Below are 19,572 nucleotides of genomic sequence, written 5' to 3'. Positions count from 1 at the left end.
ATGTGTGCTGTTGAGCAAAGTGAGCCCAGTATGAGCAGGAAGAAGCTGCGAAAGATACAGAGGTGTATGTGAGCACAGCAGTGCTAGTGTAGTGATCGGGGGACCAGAAAAAGGTCTGAGTTTGAGGCCTGAGCATGGGTGCTGCAAAAGCAAGTCTGGAGGCTTAAATGTAGTTTTTTTCTTTCATGTTTGAAGTGATGGTGGAAACCAGTGTGAGGGGAACTGTTTTGTTGGACTTTACTTTCTTTGTTAATAAAAGTCAACTACCAAGCCCTGAAACTGTATTTTCTGATTCTGAATTCTACACCATTATGTTAATTACCCTAAACATCACATCAGCCATGAACAATCCACTGATTATTACCATTGGAATCTGGTGTATGCATATTATTGCCCATGTGAAGGAGTTGTATGCTTTGTAATTATAACGTACATGGCAGAAGCCATATTTACTCATTACATACTTGTCAATGGCCATTACCATGGCATTTCTGGACTGTAAAACCATATCACAGGGTGGAAGGTGGTAATTCTCACGCCCAAAGGGGAAAAAGGTAGTGGGCACCTAGGAATTAAATGTTTATGGAAATGTTTCCATCCTGTTTACTCACCACATCAATAGCAGGAACAAGGGAGATTTAACCTCTTCCTGGCTTCAGTATTTCCATGGTGTGCATAACACGGCAGGGGTCTTCAAAGATCAGCCTTAGCACCAGGCAGACCATTGCTCTGGACTTAACTCCACAAATTGCACTACTAGGAATGAGCTTAAAGAGGTGTTCCTGCCAAAATTATACTTTTTAAATACAAATACCCCTATAATACACAAGCTTAATGTATTCTAGTGAGGTTAGTCTGTAAACTAAGGTCTGTTTTGTTAGTTTATAGCAGTAGTTTGTTATTTTATAAACTTACAGCAGGCCGTGGCCATCTTAAGTGTGGGCATCTGAAGCCAGACTGTATTTCTTCCTGGATCTCATCCTTGCAGATCTCGCACATGCTCAGTGCAGCACAAGCAGTGTAATAGGTTTCAGGTCAGGTTTCCATAGCAACGGCAGTGTCAGAGGAAGTTGCCGCCCCTTCCCAGAAGGCATTGCAAACAGGAAATGATGCGATGGGCCACGGCCAGGGAGGAGGAAGTGAAAAATGAATACAGCAGATATACAGTAGGTACTGAGAAAAAAAATAAAGAAATATTCAATTCGTTTACAGTGCACAGTTTAGTGAGGGATGCTGAATTCCCAGCCGAACCTTTGTAAGCAGAAGAGCCAAGCATAAATAAAAAAACTAAAAAAAAATAAGAAAAGAGGGTTCCACCATAATTCACACTAGTCCCTTTCAGTCTAGTATTAAATTAAACTTAACAAAAAAATAGCATGAGGTCCCATTAATTTCCATACCAAACTCTTGGGGTCTTGTATATATTTTAAAGAGGAACCCTACACTAAAAACTAGAAAAAAAGTGACTTCCCCCTCAAAAAAGTAGATATCAGATCCTTATTTAAGTATGCAGCCTGGCAGGCCAGGAAAGGATGTGTGCCCTCACTCCTGAATCACACCAGGCCATATGCCCTCAAGATGGGGTCGTACTATGCCAGAGGGGGACCCCTTGGGCAATGTACCATGTTCCTATGTTGACGAGAACAAGGGCCCTTTCCCAAAAAGTCATCTAATAAAAATAAATAAATTAATTAATTAAAAATTGGCCAATGATGTATATCTACTATCAATCACAATGCCCAGCGATATAGATCCATGGCAATGCCTGAAGAAAACATTGCCTGCTGAAACACTCACTGGTCCTAGGATAAAGGTCTGGTATATTTGAAGAGAATCCAAGCTGCTTTGTTTACCAATAGAATGAAGCAGCTGGGAGCTATCATTTTTCCAGCAATTTCGACACACCTTTTTTTTCTGTAGGCCTCGTTCACACAGGCATACTTAAGCATATGCCTGTGTGAGGGCCATGTTTGCCCACACAAGGGTGCACAGGTGTTCAATGCATCCCCATGCTGGCAGTCCCATTCATGTAATTTGGGATGCAGCTGCACAGACACAGCTGCTGCTCCAAATTTGACTGTTGCGTGGGTGCGGTTGTGGATTCCTAAATGCTGACAGTGTGCAATTGGCAGCAGCGGCTTTGTCCATTCAGCCACTGTGTCACAGAATGGGAGTGCCTGCATGGAGATAAACAAACACCTGTGCATTCCCATATGGGCAAACATGGCCCTCGCACTGTAGTACACTTAAGTAACAAAACAAAATCCAAATACAACCTTAACCCATAAGGACATTTACAACAACCCCCATTGAGCATCTTTCCAATCATATGCATGGTCATGGGATCACCACTAGTATTAAACTACTGTTCTCCACTGTGGAAAAGATTTAAGTCTTTAGCAAGCACTAGTACATCACAAAAATTACATTATTGACAAATTATAACTAGCAAACACAACTAAAGCAGTAAGTAACCAATGCCAGTAAGACACAACTTCAAAAGCCCACTGTGTGCAAGCTATAATGTTATAAGCATTAAATAAAGTGATTAGTTAGAGTGGACCTACAGGGGAGGGGAGTAAAAATGCTGGTCTCTGGGAAGATATTACACAATTTTAGTGGAAGGTTTCATATAGATATCATGTACTTTGCCAACAATTGAATATATGTTATATAATAATGCTTGTGGATGACCACAGTGAATGCTCATGCATTACAATAAAATTATATGTGTACCATAGTTAGGCAGCACCTGTTTTCAGGAAACTCTGTCTTTGATGAGAGAGCAGTGCACATATCTGATATATATCTCATATAAAGAGGTTGATTTACTAAAGTCGTTGAAAATGAGTATTCAAATTATGTGAATTTTCACTTCAGTGATCCAGTTGTGTCCATATAAATAAGTAAACAAGAATGTTCTTTTCCCATGATTGGATAATTTAAGTGAATATTTACACAATTTATTAAGTGAATAACTTTTTAAGAAAATCAGCCTCACTGTTTTTGTTTCCAATGGTGTTGCATGACATGTTTTGTGTTATAAACAACATCTGCTCACTTTTCACATTACTCTGGAAAATTGAAAATTGAATTTTAAGTTAAACTTTTGATGAGCCATACACAGTTCTGAAAACACAGCGCTCTACACACTAAATTAAGAACCCATTTGCACCACAAATTGCATTAATGCAGTGTGTTATCAAGTATTAAGACATGCTACATTAAAAAAGCCTTTTTTTTATTGGGCTGGCAGTGCACCTCATGGAATGAAAAATATAAATAACCTTTTTTCACAGCACATTTTTCTTGCCTATTGCCTTTAATATGGAGTATTATTGAGCCAGTAGTCTGGTCAGGGTCTGCAGTCATTTTGTTTCAGATAATGGCTATTGAAGCATGCTCTTCTGCTTTTTGAGATATTTATTTTTAACTTTGAAGAGAATTTGGCATTTCTCTCATAAGCACACCTCAGTACAATCTTATCTTCAAAGTAGTAGATGTTGGGGAAGATTTATGAAATCAGATCAAAGCCCAAACCTGGTTGCATCCCTCCTACCAGAAGGAAAGGAGAAAAGTTTTTTTCATGCAACAAGAGGAATAAACAAGAACAGATTAGATCCAGATGGAGTATTAAATGGGAACAACACATATTTGATTAATTAAGGATTTCTTTATTGTACATCACGGGACACAGAGCACCATAGTAATGACTATCTGGGTTATACGTTACCTTTAGGTGATTGGACACTGGCAACAAATAGTAAGAAGGTTCCTCCCATATAACCTATCCCATACAGGAAGTACCTCAGTTTTTTGGCCAGTGTCTTGAAGGTGATGGTAATGGCTGTTTGAAGCTCTTCAACACTCAATGATGTCCCAGTGAAAGGGCGTTATAATCGAATCCATTCGGATGGCATGAAGACTAAAATGGATAGTACTCGAGCCTCATGGGAAGGAGAGAAGCTTCCTTGAGGTTTTGCCTGTAATGAAGCCTTACAGTGCTGGACCCTTCGTAATGGAAACCTGTGCAGTGTTTGTTCTGACCAAGGTGCTTTCCTGCAGGGTGCTATACAGGTTCAGGGGAGTGGACCCCAGATTAAGGTCTTTTATGACAAAGCTCGCCGTGATGGATGAAGATTGGACTCCTGTTATGTTCAGAGTCCTGCTGCAGGAACGGTAAGTCTGCATTTGTTTGCAGTCTCTCTTTTTAAAGAAAAAAAAGAGAGAGAAATCTGACAGTCTGTTCTCCCGGTGGCCACTGGGAGCAGTGTGCCATTTAATCAGTTATGTACTCTTACTCATGTGGACTGCGGTTTATCCTCCAGCCACTAGAGGGCGCATGCACTCAGTATGGCCTATTTTTATATAGACAGGAAGTGGAAGGCTGGCCTTGCCATGTGGCAAACAGGCAGTAGGCCTCTGGAGACATAGCAGCAGTCTCAAAGTGTGAGTATTTACTATAGGAGAACTATGTGAAGACAAGTCATGATTTTATGCTGCATATTTACTGCTGATCCGGGGGGAATGTACAACTGAATGTTAAAACACCTCTGGATGGTTAGCAGTTCACCTTTAAGTGTTGACTGCGCTATAAGCAGGTGCAGCGCAGTATACATGCTTGCAATCTTGCTGCGTAAATGCATGTTTAAATATACACGTTTGAGAAACGTGAGTATGGATGCATTTTTTAAGGAGATTGTATCTCCAGTATAGTGAATATGTGCCATGCCATGGGTGCGGAGCGGCCCGAGGAGAAGGAGATAGAAGATGCCGCAGAGGAGATGCTGGACGAGAACGCCGGAGGAAGAACCAGAAGAGCCAGAAGAACCAGAAGAAGAAGATGATAGAAGAAAGAAGAAGCATTTAAATAAAGGAATTGTCAAAAACTGTCTCTTGTCATTTTTAACATTCTTGACAGTTTTTTAATGAAATGGTAGGGGTACTTTTGTACCTCCTTACCATTTCACACAGGGGGGGGCCAGGATCTGGGGGTCCCCTTGTTAAAGGGGGCTTCCAGATTCCGATAAGCCCCCCGCTCACAGACCCCCACAACCACCGGCCAGGGTTGTGGGGATGAGGCCCTTGTCCTCATCAACATGGGGACAAGGTGTTTTGGGGGCTACCCCAAAGAACCCTCCCAATGTTGAGGGCATGTGGCCTGGTACGGTCCAGGAGGGGGGGCGCTCTCTCATCCCCCCCTCTTTTCCTGCGGCCTGCCAGGTTGCGTGCTCAGATAAGGGTCTGGTATGGATTTTTGGGGGGACCCCACGCCGTTTTTTTTTATTTTGGCGCGGGGTTCCCCTTAAAATCCATACCAGACCTGAAGGGTCTGGTATGGAATTTGGGGAACCCCCACGTCATTTTTTTTTTATTTTGGCCGGCGTTCCCCTTAATATCCATACCAGACCTGAAGGGCCTGGTATGGAATTTAGGGGGACCCCCACGTCTTTTTTTTTTTGGTTCAGGGTTCCCCTGTGGGGAATTCCCATGCTGTTTTTATCAATGAACTTTTATGTGTATTGTCGGACCGGCAATGCAATAGCCGCGAGTAGTTTTAAATGACTTTTTGCTGTCAGACTGTTCTAAACACGGGAAACATGCGCCCCTTTACAGGCATGCTATAGACACCCCCAGCCACGAAATTTAAAGGGATATTACACTTTTATTGTTTGACTTTAAGCATTATTAAAATCACTGCTCCTGATAAAACGGCCGTTTTTAAAACTTTTTTTTTGCATTGATCCATGTCCCCTGGGGCAGGACCCAGGTCCTCAAACACTTTTTATGACAATAACTTGCATATAAGCCTTTAAAATTGGCACTTTTGATTTCTCCCATAGACTTTTAAAGGGTGTTCCGCGGCATTCGAATTTGCAGCGAACATCCCAAATTCTTCGCTGTTCGGCGAACTTGCGAACAGCCAATGTTCGAGTCGAACATGAGTTCGACTCGAACTCGAAGCTCATCCCTAATGGTTATACATGTTCACATGGGGAGTTGTCAGCAGAGGGCAAATCCACTTTGCACTGCAGGTGCACTTGGGGGTGTAGTTGCTCTGAATCTAGGAGGGAGATCTGAAATGAGGGGAGTTTCAGAACTACAACAGAAATGTTGTTTTATCTTCCTTGCTTTTCCCCCTAGGATCTCCTGCGACTTTACTTCAGAGTGCGCTTGCGGTACACTTGTGGTGCGAGGTGGGTTTGCCTTTGGTGAATAGGCCTCATGGTTGCATAAGTATACGTGATCACTTAGAGCTGCTTGATCATATAAAGCTGCTTCATCACATAAGCCGCTTGATCGCATAAGGATGCTTGATCATATAAAAATGCTGGTTCGCATATAGATGCTGGATCGCATAAAAATGATGGATCGCATATAGATGCTGGATCGCATATAGATGCTGGATCACATAAGATACATGATCGCACATAAAAATACATGGTTGCATAAAGATGCATGTTTATACATGTCTACATAGATGCATCTTTGCATAAGCAGGTTTCATAAACGCATGCTTGCTTATTGCAAGAATTCCTGTTTCTGTGGGCATGTGTGGCATGAATGCATGCTTACAACGCACACTTTCATATTTTGCCCAAATGCATATTTGCATGAACACATAGAAGCATATTGCTTAAACACATGCTGGCATGTTTTCATTTGTACTGCATACATATGTTTATTACATTTTGCTGTATACATATGTACTTGTTTTCTCCTGGGCTATTTACCTATGTACTTTTTTTACATAGGACTACATGCATATGGACCTATTTGTTTGAGTACTAAACATTGTTTTAGGCCTGCATCCTTGGAGGACTGTTTATTAGGATACCTGTTATACCATTTAAACGGTTCCAAAAAAGAGAGGCAGTCAGGGAAAGGAGGAGCACCGCTCTCAGGTTCAGTGATCTAGCAAGTATCTGCATCCCCTGATGAACAGTGGTTTCGGGTGCATCTGAACCACTGTGGTGTTTGGCATTGCAGTATTCCTGGTGCATTCTTTTTTCATCAGACTGCGGCCATATCACCTTGTTAATGCCTGATCTTGGTTGATTGAAGCCTCAGCAGGATCAAGCCTGGTTAGGATACAGATGGGAGATTGCCCGGGGATACCAGATGCTGTAAGCTATTACCCACCGGTGTGAGGGAAGCATCTGAGGCTGCAGGGGTTTTTGTTTTTTTTAGAGTATTGCCAGTAAGACTTAAGGCAGTCTCTGAGGTGGTTTGTTCCATCTTTTTCCGACAGAAATCTGGTAGGTTAAGGGCACCTCTTGGGTGGGGGTCTGTCACAGAGTCGTCAGTCTTTGCCTTAAATTTCCTCTTGGAGCAGAAGTTATGGGCTCATTATTGTGAGACAATTAAATGGTGGCAGTTCCAAAGTCAAGTAGGAACATGAGGTCTATGTTAAGATCTCAACTTGCTGAACATCCTTCTGTTTTCAGATAGGTTAGACGGTTCAGTGATGATCTCTCTGCAAGAGGTAGGTTTCATGTGGCGGTTTGTTTCCAGGCTCATCAAGGATTTCTGTAATTGCAGTAGAAAGCTTCTAGCCTCAGTACTGGGCTTGCTGAAGACCCTTCAATACTCTATACCTCAAGCTTTGCTCAAGAAGCAGTCAATTCCAGGGGTTCCTTCGATATATTTCTACAGAAGGAAGCTGTGAAGAGGATCCAGGCATTGCTTTGCCAGAAGGCTCTGTTTCCGGGGTGTTGCAGAGCAAAGATTGGTACTTGATATTCTTCCTTTTCAGGAATCTGGAAGATAACCACTGATGCCAGTCTCTCTAAGTTGACTTAAAGCTGGCTACAGTTCGGTGGACTTGATCTCCACAGGAGAAAATACTGTCCAAGGGGGGGAAATTTTTTGGCCAGTATGACTTGCTCTGGATTATAGGACAAACCTATTGTAGGTTTAATCTGGAAATGCCTTTGTAGGCATATATATATATCAATCCCCAGGATAGCACCAAAGGTCATGCAGTATTCCCTGATGTATGCCTTTCCTCCAGTTCAAGTGCTGCCACAGCTGCTGCGCAGGATACAGGAGGAACGAAGCCAGTAATCCTGGTGGCTCCGGCTTAGCCCAGGAGAGCTTGGTACACAGAGACTGTAAAATTGGCAGTGAAGGATCCATGGTTCCTTCCATGCTGTCTGGACCTGCTGTCTCAAGGACCCATATTCCATCCTACTTTACAGTCGCTAAATTTGATGGCTGGGATGTTGAAACCAGAATCTTGAAAGATCAGGGTATTTCAGGCTTAGTCTTGTCTACCCTGATAAAGGCTAGAAAGCCTGTCTCTAGAGGTATTTACTATAAAGTCTGGAGGTCATACATTTCCTGGTGCGAGGCCAGAAAATGGCACCCTCGCAGATATGCGATTGGAAGAATTCTCGCCTTACTACAAACAGGAGTGCAGTTAAAACTAGCACTAGGGACAATTAAAGGGCAGATCTCGGCCTTGTCCCTTTTCTTCAGAGACCGAAGGGGTGACACATTTGATGAAACAGGTTAAGCCGTCCTTATGTCCCTGTGATCTGAATCTGGTTCTATCAGTTCTGCCGAAGCAATCCTTTGAACCTATCAGGCATATTCCTTTGATTCTGTTAACAAGGAAATTGGTTTTTCTTGTTGCTATGTCCTCAGCAAGAAGGGTGTCGGAGTTGGCCACCCTTGCAAAGAACCATTTTTGTTTTTACATCAGGACTGGGTGGTCATGCGCCCCGTCCGGATTTTTTGCCTAAAGTGGTTTGCAATTTTCATTTAAATCAAGATATCATTTTGCCCTCCTTTTTTCTGAATCCTAGGACTACGGAGGAGAAGTTGCTGCACTTGCTCGGTCTTGTGCGGGTGATCAGAATTTATTTAAGATTGTCAGCCACGTTTCAGAAGACTGATTCCTTTCTTGTCCTGCCAGATGCTCCTAAGAAAGGACAGGCAGCGACAAGTTCATCTATTTCTAGATGAATACGCCAGGTCATTATCCAGGCATATGAGTTAAAGTGCAGGGTTCCGGCTTGTGATTTAAAAAGCACAATCCACCAGAGGGGTTAGTGCTTCTTGGGCAGTGCGCCATCAGGTGTCTATGGCTCAGGTTTGCAAAGCCACAGCTTGGTCTTCAGTTCATACATTCACTAGATTGTTTCAAGTGGATGTTAGATCTCAAAAGGAGGCTATATTTGGCCGCAGCGTGCTGCAAGCAGCATTATAAGTCCTTTGTCCAGATATCGGCTTAGGAATACTATGTTCCCTCCCGTCAGACGCATTGCTTTAGGACATCCCAGTCATTATCATGGTGCTCTGTGTCCCGTGATGTACGATAAAGAAAAATTGATTTTTAATACAGCTTACCTGTAAAATCCTTTTCTTGGAGTACATCACGGGACACAGAGATCCCTCCCCTCTTTTCTGGGATCTTCATTGCTTGCTACAAAACCTGAGGTACTTCCCGTATGAGAGGCGTTATATGGGAGGAACTTTCTTACTATTTGGTTGCCTGTGTCCAATCACCTAAAGGTAGCATATAACCCAAATAGTCATTACTATGGTGCTCTGTGTCCCGTGATGTACTCCAAGAAAAGGATTTTACAGGTAAGCTGCATTCTACTGTTCAATTACTTTTAAATAAATACCTATATAGTGCTGTTATGTTTTATTACATTTCACTAAATTTGGTGAAAACTTTTTAGGATGCAGGATTATGATCCTAAATCATTTATCAAGAAAAATGTTTTTGTGCCTCTGCAATTACAACAAAAAGAAGTGACAACAACTCTTCTGTTTCCTGTTTATTAGCTGATTTGCAAAAGATTTTAATACAAAAAACTGGTCAGAGAAATGTTCCACATCAGTGCCGAGCTTCTTTGCAACAAAAAGGGTTGGATTCAACTATGCATCTATAAGACTAAAGGCGGCCATACATGGATTAAATTTGGCTGGTTCAGCAGGGACCAGCTGAATTTTAATCCATGTATAGGTAGGCAAGTTGTACAAAAGCCGATCTACTGATTGGCTTCTGTACAACCAGCCTGTTGGGTTTTTCCTGAATGACCAGTTTATTCTGATGGCAGCGAAGGCTCCCTGCTGTCAGAATACAATACACAGCGGGAGTGATTCCCCCATCCACATCGAAAATAAATTATTAATGTATGTCCTACCTAAGTTTTAAAGAGAACAACTGTATTTATAAACAATAGTTTAGGTAATAGGAAATAGATTCATTTTTGTTAAAGACAATGGATCTTATTTTTTAATTTTGTTATATATGTCTAAATCTGTCACCCAAAAAGAAATTAAATGAAAGTAAATTGTCATGTTAGATATTCGATATCAGAAGCAGAACACCAGCTGTTTGTGGGCATACCTAATGCAAGCTGCATAATAAAAAGTTACACGAGTGTGTGCATGTTTATAGTCTTTTTTTATTCCTTTAATACAAATTACAACTTTTGTTGTACTTTATTACTATTAAAAATAGGCTGGTATGTCCCCTAAATGACAATTGTAGTAAAGGCCGGGTGCTTGTTATGATTTTTTCCAGCCCATGTGAATTAAGGACATAGAGCCTCTGATTTGCATCTCATTTGCCTCTGGTACTAAAGCAAAGAGCCTGGTAGAGTTGAGAATCAACTGTCAGAGTTGAGAATCATCTGTCAGGTGATTATTGTGGTCTGTGTCTTTGCTGGGATATAACTTTTCTGGTAACCACTGACACAAATGGCAAAAAAATAAATCATGACAGGGCTATTAATCCTTCCCTATGCTATCCAAAATGAATGAGTTTATTTTAACTTAAAGCACTGCAGATATTCAGTTCGGGAGACATTGTGTGAATTTTATTGATGTTTACTAGGGATGAGCCGAACACCCCCCTGTTCGGTTCGCACCAGAACATGCGAACAGGAAAAAAGTTTGTTCGAACATGCGAACACCGTTAAAGTCTATGGGACACGAACATGAATAATCAAAAGTGCTAATTTTCAAGGCTTATATGCAAGTTATTGTCATAAAAAGTGTTTGGGGACCTGGGTCCTGCCCCAGGGGACATGGATCAATGCAAAAAAAAGTTTTAAAAACGGCCGTTTTTTCAGGAGCAGTGATTTTAATAATGCTTAAAGTCAAACAATAAAAGTGTAATATCCCTTTAAATTTCGTACCTGGGGGGTGTCTATAGTGTGCCTGTAAAGGGGCGCATGTTTCCTGTGTTTAGAACAGTCTGACAGCAAAATGACATTTTGAAGGAAAAAACTCATTTAAAACTACCCGCGGCTATTGCATTGCCGACAATACACATAGAAGTTCATTGATAAAAACGGCATGGGAATTCCCCAAAGGGGAACCCCGAACCAAAATTAAAAAAAAAAAATGACGTGGGGGTCCCCCTAAATTCCATACCAGGCCCTTCAGGTCTGGTATGGATATTAAGGGGAACCCCGGCCAAAATTTAAAAAAAAAAATGACGTGGGGTTCCCCCTAAATTCCATACCAGACCCTTCAGGTCTGGTATGGATTTTAAGGGGAACCCCGCGCCAAAAAAAAAAAAAAAAACGGCGTGGGGTCCCCCCAAAAATCCATACCAGACCCTTATCCGAGCACGCAACCTGGCAGGCCGCAGGAAAAGAGGGGGGGACGAGAGTGCGGCCCCCCTCCCTCCTGAACCGTACCAGGCCACATGCCCTCAACATTGGGAGGGTGCTTTGGGGTAGCCCCCCAAAACACCTTGTCCCCATGTTGATGAGGACAAGGGCCTCATCCCCACAACCCTGGCCGGTGGTTGCGGGGGTCTGCGGGCAGGGGGCTTATCGGAATCTGGAAGCCCCCTTTAACAAGGTGACCCCCAGATCCCGGCCCCCCCCCTGTGTGAAATGGTAAGGGGGTACATAAGTACCCCTACCATTTTACGAAAAAAGTGTCAAAAATGTTAAAAATGACAAGAGACAGTTTTTGACAATTCCTTTATTTAAATGCTTCTTCTTTCTTCTATCTTCCTTCATCTTCTGGTTCTTCTGGCTCTTCTGGTTCTTCTGGTTCTTCCTCCGGCGTTCTCGTCCAGCATCTCCTCCGCGGCGTCTTCTGTCTTCTTCTCCTCGGGCCGCTCCGCACCCATGGCATGGGGGGGAGGCTCCCGCTCTTCTCTTCTTCTCTTCTTCTTTTCTTCTTTTCTTCTTTTCTTCTCTTCTTCTCTTCTTCTTCATTTTCTTCTCCGGGCCGCTCCGCAATCCATGCTGGCATGGAGGGAGGCTCCCGCTGTGTGACGGCGCTCCTCGTCTGACAGTTCTTAAATAACGGGGGGGCGGGGCCACCCGGTGACCCCGCCCCCCTCTGACGCACGGTGACTTGACGGGACTTCCCTGTGACGTCACGGGGAATGCCACAGGGAAGTCCCGTCAAGTCACCGTGCGTCAGAGGGGGGCGGGGTCACCGGGTGGCCCCGCCCTCCGTTATTTAAGAACTGTCAGACGAGGAGCGCCGTCACACAGCGGGAGCCTCCCTCCATGCCAGCATGGATTGCGGAGCGGCCCGGAGAAGAAAATGAAGAAGAAGAGAAGAAGAGAAGAAAAGAAGAAAAGAAGAAAAGAAGAAGAGAAGAAGAGAAGAGCGGGAGCCTCCCCCCCATGCCATGGGTGCGGAGCGGCCCGAGGAGAAGAAGACAGAAGACGCCGCGGAGGAGATGCTGGACGAGAACGCCGGAGGAAGAACCAGAAGAACCAGAAGAGCCAGAAGAACCAGAAGATGAAGGAAGATAGAAGAAAGAAGAAGCATTTAAATAAAGGAATTGTCAAAAACTGTCTCTTGTCATTTTTAACATTTTTGACACTTTTTTCGTGAAATGGTAGGGGTACTTATGTACCCCCTTACCATTTCACACAGGGGGGGGGCCGGGATCTGGGGGTCACCTTGTTAAAGGGGGCTTCCAGATTCCGATAAGCCCCCCGCCCGCAGACCCCCACAACCACCGGCCAGGGTTGTGGGGATGAGGCCCTTGTCCTCATCAACATGGGGACAAGGTGTTTTGGGGGGCTACCCCAAAGCACCCTCCCAATGTTGAGGGCATGTGGCCTGGTACGGTTCAGGAGGGAGGGGGGGCCGCACTCTCGTCCCCCCCTCTTTTCCTGCGGCCTGCCAGGTTGCGTGCTCGGATAAGGGTCTGGTATGGATTTTTGGGGGGACCCCACGCCGTTTTTTTTTTTTTTTTTGGCGCGGGGTTCCCCTTAAAATCCATACCAGACCTGAAGGGTCTGGTATGGAATTTAGAGGGAACCCCACGTCATTTTTTTTTTTAAATTTTGGCCGGGGTTCCCCTTAATATCCATACCAGACCTGAAGGGCCTGGTATGGAATTTAGGGGGACCCCCACGTCATTTTTTTTTTTTAATTTTGGTTCGGGGTTCCCCTTTGGGGAATTCCCATGCCGTTTTTATCAATGAACTTCTATGTGTATTGTCGGCAATGCAATAGCCGCGGGTAGTTTTAAATGAGTTTTTTCCTTCAAAATGTCATTTTGCTGTCAGACTGTTCTAAACACAGGAAACATGCGCCCCTTTACAGGCACACTATAGACACCCCCCAGGTACGAAATTTAAAGGGATATTACACTTTTATTGATTGACTTTAAGTATTATTAAAATCACTGCTCCTGAAAAAACGGCCGTTTTTAAAACTTTTTTTTGCATTGATCCATGTCCCCTGGGGCAGGACCCAGGTCCCCAAACACTTTTTATGACAATAACTTGCATATTAGCCTTTAAAATTAGCACTTTTGATTTCTCCCATAGACTTTTAAAGGGTGTTCCGCGGCATTCGAATTTGCCGCGAACACCCCAAATTGTTCGCTGTTCGGTGAACTTGCGAACAGCCAATGTTCGAGTCGAACATGAGTTCGACTCGAACTCGAAGCTCATCCCTAATGTTTACATGCCAAATCCTAACTTCATTGAAATCAATAATGTCCAATAGGCAAGTGATTATGAACCATAGGGTGTGGGGAGCTGGGCAGTGCCCCGAGTCACATGCACCAAAGCAAAACATTTATTTTTAAATTATAATTCTTGTTAAATATATTTATTGAGTTTTCACAGAAGAAGAAATAAAATGATACAATACATGGATACATATCAATCGTCAGAAGATCTTTGCAGTATGATAAAAAAGATAAATAAATAAGTTAATAAAATAAAGTAATTTTAGAGATATCTTACAACCATATTTACTATACACTAGTTGGGATTCTAGATGTAAGATTAGAGAAATAAATCAAGTTATTAGACTAAGTATCCACAGGAATATTTTAGAAAATAATAAAAGAAAAGGAGAGGGAGGAGAGATAAAGATGGAAAGAAGGAAAGAAGAGAAAAAAAAAAAAAAAAGAGAGTTTCCCGGGATGATGATCCAGCTCTCATTAGGTATACAAATATAATATATATTTCAGTAATAATATGATATATATCTTAGTGTGGTAACAACAGAGATTGGTCAAAATCTGTAGGGAGGTAGTTTTTAACCCATGGTTGCCAAATTTAGCGAAATTTATTTATTTTATTTTCTTCAATAGCTGTCATCTTGGCGTATAAAAGTGCTCTGTTCATTCTGTGTTTAGCTTCAGCAAGAATTAGATTTTGGGACTTCCACGCCTTGGCAATCGTTTATTTAGCTGCAGTGCTAAGTTGGATAAACAATTGGAATTGAGTATGAGTGAGTATTGTGGGTTTAATGTTTAGGAGTGCCGTTGCAGGATCTGGAGGAATCGTGATTTCCAGGGCTTTAGAAGCCATAAGAAATATATTCTTCCAGAATTCTTCAACTACGGGGCATTGCCACCATATGCGAAAATGTGTTCCTGCTGTGTCACATCCTCTAAAGCAATTAGGTGAATATGTGGGGACAAATTTAGCTATTCTAGCTGGTACAAGGTACCAGCGTGCTAGAACCTTGTAATTAGTTTCTACAGCAAAACAATTTGGAGAGGAAGTTTTGGTGGCTGGCCATATATTCGACCAATCTTGTTTATTAAACACTCGATTCATATCTTGTGCCCATTTAGTTGTGTATGAGGGTAGAAACTCACTAGATATCATATTAAGTTGGAAATATAATATTGAGATAAGTCCTCTAATGTGTGGATCACTTATACAAATCCGCTCAAATTGAGTCATTTGATTAAGAGCTAAGCCTGTACTAAGAAGTGGTTCATAAAAATTTTTAATTTGTAAATATCGAAATATTTCAGTTTTAGGTAACCCAAAGGTTTCACATAGTACAGGAAATGTATAAATAGCTTTAGTCGAGGAAAGATTGTATAAACGAGTCAGGTTCGTAGAGGTCCATGCAGAGAATGATTTTGGGAATTTCCAGGCAGGATAAAAGGCTGGATTATTAAGAAATGAAAGCAAGGGATTATGTGTTGATTGAAGATTATGTGCAAATTTACATTTATCCCATACTGCTAGGGTCTGTTTCGTGATAGGATTAGAAAGATGTATTCTATCAGCAGGACAGAGCCAAAACATATTTGCCACTGAGATAGGGTCACTTTCCACTGATTCAATAGCTACCCATAGGGGAGCTTCTACAGAAGTATGATACTTGGGTATAAGTGCTAGCTGTGCAGCGTAGAAATAGGAGGAAAAGTTGGGCAATCCCAAACCACCACTCAATTTATTAAGGTAAAGCGTAGATTTAGGTATACGAGGTTTGGTGGTACCCCAAATGAAGGACATAACTCTACATTGAGTAAGTCTAAGAAAGTAAGATGGTAAAGAAATAGGGAGTACCCTAAATAAATATAAGAATTTGGGCAGGATTGACATCTTTACCGCATTAATCCTTCCCAACCATGACAATGATAGAAGAGCCCATTGTTTCAGGAAGCCGGAAGTTTGTTTAAGGAGGGGTAAGTAATTTGCCGCAAAAAGGTCTTTAAGAGAGATTGTGAGTTTTATTCCTAGGTATGGAGGCTGCTTTGGAACCCAATTAAAGGGTAAGGAAGTTTGTGCCTGCCGAAGTTCTAATTGAGATAAGGAAATATTTAATGCATTTGATTTTTGTTGGATTAACATGTAGTCCTGATATTTGGGCAAAATTATCTGGTGTTTTTAGTAGATTAGGGGTGGATATATGGGGATGAGACAAAAATATGAGAATGTCATCCGCAAAGAGACATAGTTTATGGTGATAACCACCTAGTTCGATACCTTTAATGTCAGGATTGGTTCTAATAAGGTGTGCCAGGGGTTCTATTATTAGGGCAAAAAGTAGAGGGGAAAGAGGGCATCCTTGTCTAGTGCCTCTTTTGATATCAATCATTGTTGACTTATAGCCTGCATATTTGATATATGCTCTAGGATTATTGTATAAGGATGAGACCCTGGTTAAAAAATTGTTTCCAAATCCCCATTTACCAAGGACATATTCCATATAAGGCCACGTAACCGAATCGAATGCTTTCCTTATATCTAAGGATACAAGGCAAGCTGGGATTCGTCTAGTTTTAGCCGCATTAATAAGTAAGAGTGCTCTCCTGATATTATCTCCAGCTTGCCGTTTAGGCATAAAGCCTGTTTGGTCTTTATGGATTAGTAGGCCAATAATATTATTCAGTCTAGTGGCCAAAATTTTAGCAATTAATTTTATATCGAGATTTAGGAGGGATATAGGACGATAATTAGTCCAGGAGGTGGAGTCAGAATGTGGTTTGGGGATCATTGCTATTATAGAGGTGAGAGTCTCTGTTCTAAATGAGTTACCTTTAAGGATCGAATTGAAGGCTTTAGTTAAGACAGGTGTTAAGATTGATGCAAATTGTCTATAATATGTTGCCGAAAATCCATCTGGGCCTGGTCTTTTACGTAATTTTAAAGATTTTATTGCATTAAGGACTTCAGTATCTGTAATTGGACATTCAAGAAGATCTTTCTGTTGTTGATCAAGGTTAGGAAGTGTGATATTGGAGAACAGTGTGTCTGCTTTAGTTTTATCAAAATTTGAGGCAGAAGAATATAGTTTAGATAACTTAGAGCGAAAAATTTCAAGTATTTTCACTAGGTTACTAGTGTAAGATTCCCGGGATACTTTCAATCTGATAGGCGTATGTATATGTTGTGAATTTTTTAAAATTCTGGCCATAGATGTATCAGGTTTATTTGCCCTGCGATATTGAACATGCTGGCGTTTACTTATAAGTTTATCTGCGGTATCAGTAAGAAAAAGATCTAGATCCAGGCGGGATTTTTCTAGTTTGGTACTGTTGGTAGCATTCGGGGAGGTTTGAAAAGTTTGATGACAGTCATTAAAGGTAGATTCAAGTTTTGCAAACAACAGTTTGCGTTCTCTTTTAAGGTTAGTTGCTTGTTGTATCAGTCTACCCCTAATGACTACCTTGTACGCCTCCCATAATGTAATAGCAGAGACATCGTCTGTATCATTGGATTTTAGGTAATCAGAAAGTGCTTTTTCAATCTCAACACGATGAGAAGGGTGGGTCAGAATTGAATCGTTTATACACCAAGTGGTATCGTGTGATCTAGGAATTGTGGAAGCAATGGTAATGAATACTGCGCAGTGGTCTGTCCATGGAAAAGGAATGATTTTGGATGATATGATTTCTGGTAGCATACTTGACGGGATTAGAATATGATCTATTCGTGAAAAAGAATTATGCGGATAAGAATAATGAGTGAAGCGCCTACTAATAGGGTTCATCTCTCGCCAAGTATCTACCAGGCTATGAGTGGTAAGTAGATGTTGAAAAGTTAGGTTTATTGAGTTTTTGGTAGGTCCAGGGGGAGATTTATCTAAGAACGGGAAAATAGTAGCATTAGAATCCCCACAAATAACAACAGTACCAAACTTATGTACTTCTATAAGTTGAAAAAGGTGGGATAAGAAAGCAGTTGGGCGTTTGTTAGGGGCATAATAAGACACAATAGTAATAGGATTATCAGAAATAAATAATGTTAGGAGAACATATCGTCCTTCAGGGTCTGTTATTTTGGATACAAGGTTAAACAGAGTGGAACGGTAAAAACCAATGAGAGTTCTGCGCTGTTTAACGGTAGCTGAAGCAGTATAAAATTGTGGATATGATGATGAAAGAAATTTGGGATAAACTTTGTCAGTAAAATGCGTTTCCTGCAAACATATAATATTAGCTTTTTTCATAGCAAAAGAGCGTAAAGCCTTGGTTCGCTTATGTGGAGTATTAAACCCCTGTACATTTAATGACAAGATATTTATAGGAGCCATAAAACAATGAATGCGAATATTATAGTATAACAAGCAGAGTACTCACCGAGAGCCAGGATCACCAACCCGAGATTCAGGAGGGAATAGCAAAGATTAAATAAAGAAGCAATAGAATAGAAAAAGAAAAAAGGAGAGGAGAATCGAACAAACCCAATATGAAGACAATTTAGCAGTATATAAAGGCTAAATAATAGGGTATAGGAGCATCTCAGGAGAGTTTTTAGAACTCTCTGAGAGGGTCCGGGACCACCAATAGAGACCCCCATAACAATGGTAGGAGTCCTTAGGTGGAATAAAGGGCAACAAGAAATTCCTAAGGGATGTATAACATCGGAGGACCACAGGAACTATTCCATTACTATCATGGAAAAATTTCGCTTAAATTGTTACAAAAAAAGAAAAAATAAAGTTCAAAAACTTGAGAGGAAAAAAAAAACAGAAAAAAGTTAATATAAAAAATTTTTTAAAAAAATATTAAAAAAAATATATATATTTTTGTAACATAACAGTAGTATGTAGCCATAACTCATTTTAGTCATGGATATGGCCAGTTAATTAACTCTGTCAGCATACTGTGCTGGAAAAAAGTAGCAAGGACAAATAACTAGTCTGGCTTAGATTGTCAGTCCATTGAATCCTCATTGTTTGGTGGTGAATGTTCATATCGACCTCGCTTGTTAAGATTTTGATGGGAAGATGTGGAATAGCTGGGTTTTGGGTCTTTGTTTTGTTGTGTAGAACAAAAAGCTGAGCGCCTATGAGACTGGTCATTTGGTAAGATTGCTTCGGCCCATATCAAATAGGGCTGACTTCAAGTCCTCTGAAGAGCGACAAACATATTTTGTTTCCAAATGAGTAAATCTGAGACAAAAAGGAAATCCCCATTGATAGGAAATTTGATTTCTCTGGAGTACCTGGAGTTGAGGTTTAAGTGCACGTCTTTTTGCAACCGTTAGTGGGGACAAATCTGTGAAGAGTTGATAGGTATTGCCCTGGAAGCTAAGAGATTCTCTCCCTCTGGCAGCTGTTAGTATCTGTTCTTTGGTTCTGTAAAAGTGCAATTTAGCTATAATATCCCTCGGGGGACCATTTATTTTGCGTGGGGCTAACGCTCTATGCACTCTATCCATTTCGAACCTGTCAATAGGGGTTCCAGGTAATAATTCTTGAAAGAGCGCTGTGATATTAGCCTGCAGGTCTAGAACAGATTCAGGGATTCCCCTGATTCGCAGATTCGATCGACGATCTCTGTTCTCTTGGTCCTCTAAACGATTTTGTAATGTAAAGTTTTCCTCTTTTAGTACCTTCATCTCAGACATGTAGTTCTGT

The sequence above is a fragment of the Aquarana catesbeiana genome, linkage group LG02 (genome assembly GCF_042186555.1).
Source record: "Aquarana catesbeiana isolate 2022-GZ linkage group LG02, ASM4218655v1, whole genome shotgun sequence".
NCBI classification, from domain to species: Eukaryota; Metazoa; Chordata; class Amphibia; order Anura; family Ranidae; genus Aquarana; species Aquarana catesbeiana.
This window is presented reverse-complemented; position numbering follows the sequence as displayed.